Consider the following 12,225-nt stretch of genomic DNA (forward strand, 5'->3'; position numbering starts at 1 on the left):
CAATAAAAGCATGCTGGCAGTTTGGAAGAAAACTAATGTGAATTTTATGCACAGCAGCTATCCACGAAGCACAGAAGATTTAGACCGTGCTGCCAGCCAGTTTTTTTCTGCTGTGCAGCAAGAGGACCACTTTGCTAAGAAGAGCAGAGTAGAAGTGAGCTATGCACTGGAACACAGTTAGATTGGCTTCTGTTGGCTTTTTTATTTATTTATGCATTGCATTTTTTATGCCAATGGATTTGTGCCAATTTAATATTGCCAGAAAATCTAGCTCTGCTATATGTCTTGTATATCTTTGGGTTTCCTCTTTTTCTTTTTAGGGAATTTGAATGTCAGGTGCACACAAGATGTAAAATTGCAATGAATATGAAGGTCTATGTATATTGTTATTGAATATCTTGCAGCTTACTGGTTTTGAATTGAGATTAAGTTATGCATATATCCAAAGTTATTGCTTCATTTTTAATATATGTAGTGTATGTCATTTGTTAAATCAAGGAGCTCAGTCTATCACAAATAAATTCTGATTAGTCCTATCCTGCTTATTGAGATGACAGAGAATATTCAGATCTCCCTAATTCTCATGCAGTTCTTTAATAGCAAACATATTTTTGTGTATTATTATGGCCTTGCTTGGAGGAGATAAATTATTACTGCTGAAGCTCCCTCAAGGGGAAAATGTAACTAAGAAGCCCAAAAGTACAAAAAGGAGTATGCTACCATAAAGCTAACTCAGATGCAGTATATCTACATACGTTATGTGGTCTTGTACATTAAATATATTCAGATGCAGTATTTCTTTCTAGATCTGTCTGGTACAGGTGAAATAATGAGCCCTGCATTACAGTATCAAACAAGGTATAGACAGGAAAAGAAGGGAGTAGGTTTTTTTCTCTAATGTATCTGCACTGAATATCTTACAGATGGGCCGTTAAAATTATAATACCCTTAATAGTTTCATAAAGTCAAAGGAAATAGTGAAAGCTGTCACCTTGAAGGAAGCAAATTAGTAAAAAAACATTTTTTTCTGTGATCAGCGAGATAAATTTATACCTTATTTCATACATTGACTAGTCAGAGAAAAGGCAAAAGTATTTTTAAAAACTTTCAATAGTCCGTATCTCTGCCTTTCAAATCCCTTGACAAACTCCTCTTCCCCAATGTTACTGAAGCCCAGGTGATACCACCACAGTGCAAGAAAAGATTGGTCTGAGAAGCTGGTCTGGAGAAGCTTTTTCTTATGATTGCCCATGACTATTTGCTCGAACACATAAAGAGGCTGACTTAGCATGAAATACTCAGACAGCAGCAACATATCTCACCTCAAAGAGAAGCATGACCTCTCCCAGCACATGATCCCAAGGTGAAAGGAAGGCTTCCTTCTGTGGCAGGGTGGATTTAATAGCAGTCTCATTAGCTTCTCACCTTCACAGGTGGCATTGATGGCATGGACAGCCCATTCCCTTGCAATTTCCTAAGCACATACAGCCATCCATGTGCTTCCTTTTCTTCTGAAAGAGTATTCTCAGAAAATCCTTTGAATCTGTGTTTGCATTGAGCAATTTGCCTTCTGAGCTCTTACTTTGGTTGCATCATAAGAGTTTAAATTTTACTTTTGATCACTCAGAATACCCATATACTTTACATAAAGGTCTCTCAGCCCTCCAAAGAACAGTTCTAATTATCTTTATTTCTTCAAGGAAGACATGAAACTTAAATGATCATCAGTATGTTTTATTTATTTAAAAATTCTATGGAGTATAATAAATATTTTCATTAAAAATGCCGGAAAACTAACTAATATACAGTTAACAAAATACCTCTGTTTTTATACATAAACTGTGACTATCTACAAGATACTGGTCTCAGATATTTTATAGGACCTGTACTTAAATACTAATATTGAAGAATATTTATCTCAAGAGAAGCATATATTAACAAGATAAAAACAAAAGAAACAAACCTCATTGACGTGTCATATATAAATGTGTGTTTGCTCATGTATGTCTGTATAGGATATACTTTTCTGGCGTTCACAGAATGTTTTAAGGAATAATTTTAGTGTGAGACAAGAGAACTGGAGCCAATGGGGATGATTAATACTGAACTCCAGTTCCAAGAGAAACTTTATTCTAGGAGAATATCACCCTCTTTACAGAATTTTTAAAAGTTTAGCCGTTAGAAAACCAGGAATTTACTATGCAGTAGTATTTTATTTTGCTTCAAGCCCATGCATCAGATGTCTTCCGGTAATTTTTCAAATACTACACGCTGCTCTTTTATTGTGATTTCTTTTGAAAATTGCTAACGAGTCTTTTGCAACGTCTCTGGTAATAACTGTAGGGTACAGCAGCTGTCCCACTTGGAAAAGAAATGTGTGTCTGCTTTGAAGAGCTCTACAGAGACTCCCTGGAGTTCAAATGGGAAGTGGAGGAGTCTGCTGGACTCCAAAAATCTCCCTCCCAGTGGCAGAAAGTGTTTAAGCATATGGAGCTTTCTAGTATTTTCTCATGTTCTGGTTTCCATGAAATTCTGCGGGAGGAGAAGGATGAGGTGAGAGAAACTCACAGGAAGATGCATTTAAAATGAGAGATTTTTCATTGTACCAGCTAGTATGAATATAAAATAAAATAAAATAAAATAAAATAAAATAAAATAAAATAAAATAAAATAAAATAAAATAAAATAAAATAAAATAACCTAGTTTAGGCCACAGGCCACAAAAAATCCTTCTTCAAACCTAAGCCGGAAAACCAGAACTCTGTTGTTTCACGAGCTTTTCATTGAAAAGTCCCTCTCTACGCCACCCCCAGGACACTCTGCAGCTGGTTAGATGTTCTCACACAAGCTGAGGAAATATGAGCAAGAATGGAAAGAAGGAAAGATGCAAAGCTCCACTGGTGGTTAAATATTTTCAGATTCTGTTTATGAACTCTTAGGAGATTTAATTTAAGTAATAGACCCAGAGGAATGAGGAGAAACAAGAGCTATAGAGTACATACTCATGCAAGAAGTTTGTGACAGAAACAATATATTTTATACAAGTCATAGAGATGTAAATATATGCTCCTTCTTTCAGCCACAGGAAATGTCAAATTTGTCAGTTCTCGGCACAAAGACATTCAGGAATTTCTAAGGATCTGCATGTGACATTTGCCCTTCCAAATGTACATCCTATTCAGGAGCCAGTGCAAGACATAAGAGATTAATAATCACTCCCAAGCATCAATAAAGTATGTCCCAGTAAACTGGACCATTAATTACAATGGCCACAAGCAGATGTGTACTAAAGGTAACTTTGCTTGTTCAGACACAAAAACTAAATAATTTGGCATCTTCTCAACTGAGGATCAAGCTCATAAACTCACACGTGCCTTTCATTTCCTGCGATGAAACCTAATCTTTTAATTCATGGCAAATGTGAATGTTTGTAGAAAATGACATCTTCCCGTTATTCCAGGTCCATATAAGTCATCCTGTCCCCTTCTCAGTGTTCAGAACAGATGATGCAAACAAATTCTCAGAAGAGGCACAGGACACATGACTTCCTTGCACAAGATTAAGCTGAGTTAATGGAGGATGAAAGATCAAAATAAGGCTCTATTCTTGTGCAGACTTGAAAGAATCAAGGGAACCCAGGGTTCTTGGGGACTATTCTCACTTGTTTGCTAAAGTCCATTTAATAGCAGAAAGTATGCCTGTTCTTCCAGCTGAATTGATGACATTCCCTGGAGTACATCTACATCTAAGTCCTACATCTAAGTCCTTTAAGCAAGACCACCAGCAAGACTCAAGAAGAGGAGTTTTGACTAGTGCAGGTCAAGTCAGATGCTTTTATCTATTAGACCATCTTCTGTCAGAGGAAGCACATGCAGCACTGCCAAGAGCACAGAGAAATTGCCTTGAGTTAAATAATTTCAGCTATTGTTTCAGTTTTGTAGTGCTCCAGCTGATAAGAAGCAGTATCACTATCATTAATACTTTACCCGTTCTGGAAAGACGGAAATGATACTGCAGAAGTTATTGTTAGGAAGTGCCCAAATTCCTTCCTGCTGAGAGCCTGCAAAACCAGCATAATTTCAGAGACAGTGATTTGTTCAGAATTTGCAGTGACAAGATAAACTTCTTCCTACTTCTCCGCTCTTTTCTTCCTCTCTGTTAAATTTTAGGTTTTTTTTTTTTTCCTTTTTCCCTGTTTTTCCTGATCTCTCTAGGCTTGGCACAATGCTGTTCTCCAAAAGAGTGCAGTTAAGTTGTGCTTAGCATGATCGCATGAGCTGGCAGCACCACGAATCACCCAGCGACAAGCCAAGCCTCACGGTTCGGAAAAGATGAGTCCTACTAAAAAGTATCATAGAAATGTGTTTTCCAATCAACAGGCATTCAGCACAATCATAGGCAAGAAGATATTTCTGCTGGGATATTAATATCCCTGGAGTCTTCCTTGGGGTATTTTGGTATTTTCAGACCTATCTGCTTTTCCAATGTCTGTGTTTATGAATACCATCTTTTCCTTATGACATTTCTCACCTCAGATGTAAAATCATACAGCTGAAATAAAGAATCCATTTGAACTATCTTTTGGATTAAACCAAATACACTGTTAACTGAGATGATGTGAACAGTGGCTCCCAGATAAGTAGTAACTGCATTGTATCATCTCCAGTTTTGTGTGTGTGTGTCCATTTACTTCAAGTATCAGCTAATTCAGAGCCATCAGAAACCAAGGAAATGTCTCTTTGCTTCCTTACCTCATCTTTAGGAAGGAGGAGATAAGAACCCTACACGTGAACCCCAGCAGTAACTCGCTATTGGAATCATTCTCAATTTAGCCTGAGCCTCAGAAGTTCACAAATCCTCATTAACATGATTTTGAAATACGAGGGCATCAGAGAAGCCAGGCTGCCATATTCCTATGGGCTTGGCAGCTGTGATAAGACTTAAAACAGCCTGTGGTTATGAGATAACACGTCCGCATGGGCTGCAGTGGTCATTGCTGTTGGGCAAACGCTGCCTCGGAGCTGCAGAGTTCTGTGATATTCAGATGTGCAACCATTAGAGGTCACTATTAGCAGGGAAATGCAGGACGCTCCGGGAATATGGGGAGACGGGGCTAACGGGGGGTTCAGTGACCTCGGCTCGGCCACATTTGGTGTTTGTGGGGCATCACAGGGGTGTCACCCTGCAGGACCGCACTGCCTGATCCTCCCCTTTCTCACATTTAATGTTTGAACCTGCAGTCCCCGAGCTTTTTGACTTTGCAACAGTTTCGGTGAGTTGCTTCTCTTTGCATAGACGTGCCCGGCTCTTGCAGTCCATTGGTAGGAATGTTGCTGCTGTGAACAGAAAATCCGGGAGGAGAAGGAGAGGCAGAGAGTCAACGAAGAGCTGGAGCAACAAAGAGCTCATCCCGGGGACTCCTGGGCTGGAGAGGAGGTAGAGGGGACCTCCTTGACCACTAGCGTTACTCAACTGTTCTCACACTGAAGGCAATCTGTCATTCTGTGTAAATTCTCTTCTGCTTCTATAAACACAGCCGTAATCAATTAAAGACCTGCTAGTGAAGGAGCTATTGTGCACAGCCCCATTCAGCCTGCGCGAGTCCTCCCGGAGGCAGCCTGGGGGAAACACTGCTAAGGTGATGGGAAAGTTCAAAGTGCCCAACTTTTCAATGTGGATTTTGTTATTGAGACTTTTTTTTCTCTGTGTGTTTTCTTTTTTCTTTTTTTTCTTCCTGCCCAAATCGCTTATCATAGTCAGGGTGCAAAAATGGGAGGTATCTCGCCGTGCATCTAATGTTATTAACGTGCTGCGGTTGGGAGGATCTCCAAATATTTCAGAGATTCCACAGTGTAATGGCAGCAAATCAGTTGTTTGCTCACAATATTGAAGGAACAAACAAATCCTATAAAAACTATATATCCATATGTTTATATATTTATGATTATGCACATAGGCCTAGTTCTCCTCTAACACAAGGTAGATGCCATTCTAATAAAATTTCCTTCAGCAAAATTTATCTTTGATTTACAATAGCATGAAGATGAGAAATAGTTCCAGTTTGACACACAGGCCCTTCAGAAGTCAGTTAGATTTTCTACTAAAAAAAAGTTAAAACAACCATTCTGACTCAAATTAGGTCATTATTTTTGTTATCTCTCTCTTGCCTTTCATCACCTGTAACTGCAAAGTCCATGAATGCTTGACTGAAGCAACAAAAATAAACAAAAGAATACTTGAAGAAGAATTTTACCTTGGTTAATTTATTTGTTTTGTTTCTCTCAGTGAAGGCAAAAGTAAGATTAAACACATAAGTACACGTGTATGTCAGGAGATCAAATCCTCACCTATGTTTTAGCAACTTATTTTCCCACCCTGAACTTCCTCAAGGATTTTAGGGAAATGAGTGAGGATGAAAGAAATGAAAGAAAAATGGAAGTAAATTAAAATTGCTTCTCCCATTCTTCATGTTTCTTTTAAGAATAATTGGCATGGAATAAAATAAAAAATAAATCTTGTAAAAAGAAACAGGAAGAGAATTTAGAGATAATTGTGAGAAGAAAAGAAAATAAAAGAGTAGAACAACTCTTTTTGTAAACCATGTGTAAAAGCTGCACTTTGGGATTTCTGCAATACTTGCTTCTGAACCCAAACTCCACTGGACAGTCTGGTAGGGATAAGAGACCCACAGAAAAATATATTTATTTCATGGCTTTCCAGAAATTCCTCCATTCTGCCTGAGGACTCAGGAACGACCGGGAAAAGCCACTTAAAACTTGTATTAGGCCAAACAATGCTTTGGCATGTTGCGGATTATTTTGAAGAGGTGGTGAGTAAAGGAAGAGATCGGGATGATCATAATGACATTCTTTTCCAGAGAAATGCAGTAAAAAGTAAAAAAAAAAAATCATAGACTCGACCAACATACTCCCCTTGCAGTGCTTTAGCATCTATGAATCAGCAGGAGAAGGAACAGCTGCTTTTTCCAGGGGGCTCGGGACAGGCTGAAGGCCAGTGTGTGCTATGCCATCCGTAGCCAGCAACATTTCCAAACTTCATTTTTCCCTGAGCGACAGCTTTTTGGAAGGCAGACAGGAGAGCCTTGGTGCCCAGGCCAGGCGCTCCGCAGATGAGTCGGGACACCTTAAACTAAACCCATTCATTGCCCCGTCCTCACCGGGACACGCGAGAGCTGCCAGTTCAACGTCGGTAACGTGGCTGCTCCAGTCGGGAATTGGCTGAGCCTGCCAGAATTCATTCCTGAACTTTAGCGGCCACAAAAGAGTGTTTCTCCGTCGTCTGCAGTTGATTCGGAGCCAGGTCCTAAAGGACAAGCTTCCTTTTGTGTGCCATCTATACCAGGGTCTAAGGACAAACAGTGCTACAACTTTTTTTTTTTTTTTTTTTTTTTTTTAAAGTAGATCATAGGAAGCATCTTTAAAAAGGACAGAACAAAACATCAAAATGTCATAAATTATTTTCCTGACTTTTTGAGGATCATTATTTATCAGTTTTATTAGCCCATGCTTATAGAAAAGAGTCACAGTCAGTGTGTTTTAACCTGAATATTTAATGTCAATAAAATCTTACTGCTTTGAGATTAAATGAGGTCTGAAATGAAAACAGAGAAGAAACGTATTTGTATAAAAAAAATAAAATTTCCAGAGTTTCGGCTCACTGAGCACAGTACTTATTATCATCAGTTCATATTCAGGTCAGATTCCTCCTTCCTTTGAAAAACAGGTTGGGAAGCCTTTGAAGGCTTCGCCCCTCGTCCCCTTGCCCGAGCCGGTTACAGATGGACTGAGATTATCCATCGGTATTGTGTCTCTCACACGGGCACGTCCCGCATCAGGGTCAAGCCTTGGAGATGCTGGGATGCTGGATCTGATGCTTCCCACCAGGCCTGGGACAGAGGCGAGGATGGTGCAGGCCGTGTCTGCAGGGTTCATCCTTGCCTAGCGCCACGTCTTGGGACTCAACCTTCCTCTTCCTCACCAAGGAGGCACCAAAGGGACCCAGAAAGGAGGCCCAGTTGCCACAAAGCTGGGCCCGACGTCCAGGCGGTTCCCGTATCCAGGGCAAGGCCTTCGCGGGCAGGCTCCACATTCCTGCTGACATGAGGACTTTCTTCCCCGGCCCGGCCTGACATTCCTGGGAAACAATGGCCCTTTTCAAGGAGCCTCGGAAATTTCGCAGGTGGAGGGAACGAACAGGGTGGTCATTTGATCCCATGCATGAGGACCCTGCTAGTGCCCTGGGAAGCGAAGGCAGCGGCTATCGCGGCCACACTGGGTTGTGCCTAGAAAGGCAACCTAGATCCACGGCCTAACTTCAAGCCTGTTCAACAGAATGGCCAGCCTGGGTTTCCATCTTGAGGGTGAAACCTGTTTTGAGGCAAATCTCTATGAAAAAAATGAAAGATTTCCACACATACCCACCATCACCTTATTCCTACCATCCCAGATATCCCTCCCTGCTCCTGGCCTTTCCCTGTACATAAATATTGCACTTGTCATCAATAAGACATAAAACCGCACTGATATTTGCAATAACACTTAAAATCTTGTGAAAAGTACCCAAACTTTCCAAATGGTGACATTCTCATGCCATGAAGCTGCATCTGCTTTCCTACGCTGAGCTGCCTCAGCATATATTCTCCCCAGATTTGTTTGGCTATATAAGTTCCTTGATGGGCTTCACCAGATTATAGAAACCAGTATCAATTTACCTACACACACAGCTTTGGAGAAAGTGTCTTGCTGTGCACACAGACACTAACCCTCTGAAGGCTCAATAATTCACCATAAGAGGTATCTGTAGCAGCAAGTACCTCTATCTAGGACCCATATTGGCTAATTCACTGTATTATTTCATCCTTCAGTCCTGAAAGCCTCATGGCAATAGCTCTCTGGTTGAAGATGTTTGAACAGAAAATGAGGTATTAGCTAAGTCTTTTGGTTAAAATGGACAGAAATCACTACTCACGTCTGGCAAGGCAACAGGACACAAACAAGTAATGACCTTGTTCAAAATCAGTATTTTATTCCTTTTCTATGAGGAAAACTTTGTGAGCTGAAGCTGAAATTCTCTGCATTTCTCAGTGGACTTATTCCTATTATTAACATTAATACATCAGCCAAAATGCACATGGCATCATTTTGCTTGCACTGTAAGTACATCACCTTGCTGCCTCACTGCACAGCAGGAAGACATACAGTTAGTGTACAGAGCTGGAGGCATCACACAGTATTTTGCAGATCCGTCTAAAGCCCAAGAGTGCTGATGAGCAGCACAGAGATGCTCAGGCTACCGTGCGGGAGATGTTCTGCAAATGGTAAAAATCTGCAAGATCCGGTTCAGCTGTTCTACAGATTTATGAGTATTCCCGGGGTAGTTCACTACTGGATTTGGACTGAAGGAGTTTCCTGAAAGGGGGGTAGCTGTGAGAGCAGAAGCATGAGGAGAAGCTGCTTCTTGGAACAGAAGGGCACAAAGTCTCATGGAAAAGGCTGGCACTCGGAGGTGCTCCAGAGGGAGAGCAAGTGCCTCGGCAGTGACACTTCTCCATAGGTTGTCATAGGGAAGGGACACTTGGTGCTCGGCTCTGCCTGGGCAAGGCTGGCTGAACGGGGCAGGCACAGCTCCTGCTGATGGAAACACCAGCACAGAGAGGAGCGGGAGGCAAAGCCTGCGGCCACAATATTTATCTTCTCAGCTTCAGAATAGATTTTGAGACTAAGATAGAGGGTAACACAAGGGGTTTTTGAATGAAGTGGATGGCTCTTTTGGCAGCCTTGGTCTGGAAATCCTCAACTTTTACATCACTGTCACAGCTCCCTTTCAGTTCCCGTTTTCTGCAGGACTCTCCCTTAGTGCCGAGGAGAGCAGGAGGCGGCGTACCTGGCTATCTGGAGCATCATGAGTCCCATTCAGCTTCTCTCTCTGCATGGGTGGAAGCTGGGGTTTGCTCCTTTACTGGAACTCCCTTTCACCACACTGCTGTTTTAGTTGGCAGCATTATCCTTTCTGTTAGGACAAATGCAGGTCCAGAAACTGGAGAAACATAAATAGAAGGTTCACTGTAGTCTACCCTTTCCAGGGAAAATAAACACCATAGGATGTTAAAAAAAATAGCCCGATGGTATATCTTTCTGATTAGCAGCTAAAACCTAAATGACTTCTCTTATAAGGTAGAGTAACCAGAAATATTATGCAAAGTTTTTTTTGAAAGAAATAGTCTCTTTATGACTCTTTCTATTTTATTCCCTGTTTTTTCACAAGTTCCTACTACTTCCCATACCTTCCTTTAATGCTGTATGTTTCTATAAAGTTCATTAATTAGAGAATGAAATTCTTGCAGCAGGATTTTAAAACGTAGCTTCCTGCAAGGAGATTTCTTTTCCCTTTGCTTTTCCTTTATCTTCCTTTAAAGAGTGATTTTCTTGCCTTTAAAAGAAGGAAAAACATCATGCTCCATTTAGCCTTAAACCCTTAAAAAGCTACGTTCAAGCCCTAAGGCTCCATAGGAACTACAACTAGCCAAAGATAAATATCAGAGATGATATCAGTAATAATTCTGGCACAGCGCACTGTACATTAGTGTTCTCAGGGAGGCACAAACGCCTCTCTGTTAGCAGCCACTTTGGATACTCTCCTTCCCCGCGGTACCCAAGACCAGCTATTCTCACTTTGGAGAGCCAGCCACTAGAGATGGGCTAAATTGGTAGCCCCCGTTACCTGTAAAGAGAACCGAAATAGCCACACGAGGCAGGAACCACGTGGAGCATGAAGAAGCCAGGGCAGTGTCTGCTGCTGGGACCCGCAACGTGCCCTCCTTTCTGCCTCAGCCCTTCCCCTCTCTCACGAGGGTAAATGGGGCCATTCATGCAGCAGAGACAGAGCAAGAATTCTGAGAGCTATAAAAATCCCCTAGTATGTAACGATACCTCCTACAGCGCTAACCACTATCCTAATGATGAAAAAGCTACACCCCTGCATGGCAAACTCACATCCTTTCTACTGTAAATTACTTTTTTATACTTCCATGGGGTTTAAAGACTCCCATTTAGTCTAGTTTCTGTTAGATTCCTGCCACCACGTTTAGACTTTAAATATACATAGGCATTTTTCAAGCACAGAACTGGGACATGCAACCAGTGCCTTGTACTTTAGTTGCCCCCTCCCTTGCTCTTTGGATACTATTTAATGGGTTGCTCCAGAGCCACTCTGGATCAGGCTGCAGTGTCTCCCTGCATGTACATGCAGGCAGCACTAGGCTTATTGTGAGCAGTGCCAAAAATCTTAATAATACACCATGCAACAGAAATGTCTAGTCTAAGATTATATCAGCCTAAGCCTGTTATCTGCCTCACATGTGGGTTTGTCCGGGTTGGTCTAACATTTTGGCCACAATGAGCAGAGAAGGGCTCTGCTCACAAGACCAGCTCTGTTTTCTACAGAGATGCTTAAAGCTTAAAATAGCTGAGTACTTTTCCCTTATTCTTCCTCTCAGTCCTTTTTCCTTCTTTCCCCCTTTGGTAGCCACTCAGGAAGTCAAGTCAGGTTAGGGATTAATTGCCATCTTACTTGCAAATGTTGTATTTTCAGGTCTTAAAAAGTAGAATTTAGATGATCTATAGAAGAAAATACAGGATTAGAGCTTTTCTTTTAGCACTTAGAAAGAATATAACAGCTGTGATTCAGAAATTTTGTTTTTAGGGGGAGGAATATTAGCTAGAGGGTGGGAGAGGTGTGAGGAATAGAGCAGCCCTTTGAGCGAGCGCTACAGGCATGAAATGAAGCACTCGGGAGCAGGGAAGGGAGGAGAAGGGGAATAGTTGCTTCATATGATGATCTCAGCATAGATGTTATCTAATGGCTACACAGGTTTGCTTTTAAAGCTAACTTTTCAAAAGGAGTGAGTATTTGGGCTTTGCTGACCAATTCTTGCCCAGCTTTGCATTAATAATTTACGAGCGGATGCCCATCTTGGTGTCAGGCACTGGATACAAAGACTTGCAAAAAAGAACCACCTCCCACCCCACAGAGAAAAAAGGAAAAAGGGGGGAAAACGGGGGGAAAAAAGGAAAAAAGAGGAGGGAGAGGAGGGAGAGGAGGGAGAGGAGGGAGAGGAGGGAGAGGAGGGAGAGGAGGGAGAGGAGGGAGAGGAGGGAGAGGAGGGAGAGGAGGGAGGAAGAAAGAAAAAGAAAAAGAGAAAAGAAC

The 12,225-nt window shown here is 41.5% G+C and overlaps 1 long non-coding RNA gene across 1 annotated transcript in view; it reads right to left on the reverse strand.

Moving 5' to 3' along the window:
• Positions 1–7,562: 7,562 nt before the first annotated feature.
• LOC112951242 overlaps positions 7,563–12,225 on the reverse strand; it is a 45,132-nt gene continuing 40,469 nt past the window's right edge. The window contains exons 2-3 of the long non-coding RNA XR_003250162.1: positions 9,904–10,056; positions 7,563–8,387 (exon numbers count right to left, since the gene is read on the reverse strand). This is a non-coding gene — a long non-coding RNA (uncharacterized LOC112951242). The remainder of the gene's footprint in view (positions 8,388–9,903; positions 10,057–12,225) is intronic.

This window comes from Nothoprocta perdicaria, unplaced genomic scaffold (genome assembly GCF_003342845.1).
Source record: "Nothoprocta perdicaria isolate Ctin4 unplaced genomic scaffold, notPer1 scaffold_34, whole genome shotgun sequence".
NCBI classification, from domain to species: Eukaryota; Metazoa; Chordata; class Aves; order Tinamiformes; family Tinamidae; genus Nothoprocta; species Nothoprocta perdicaria.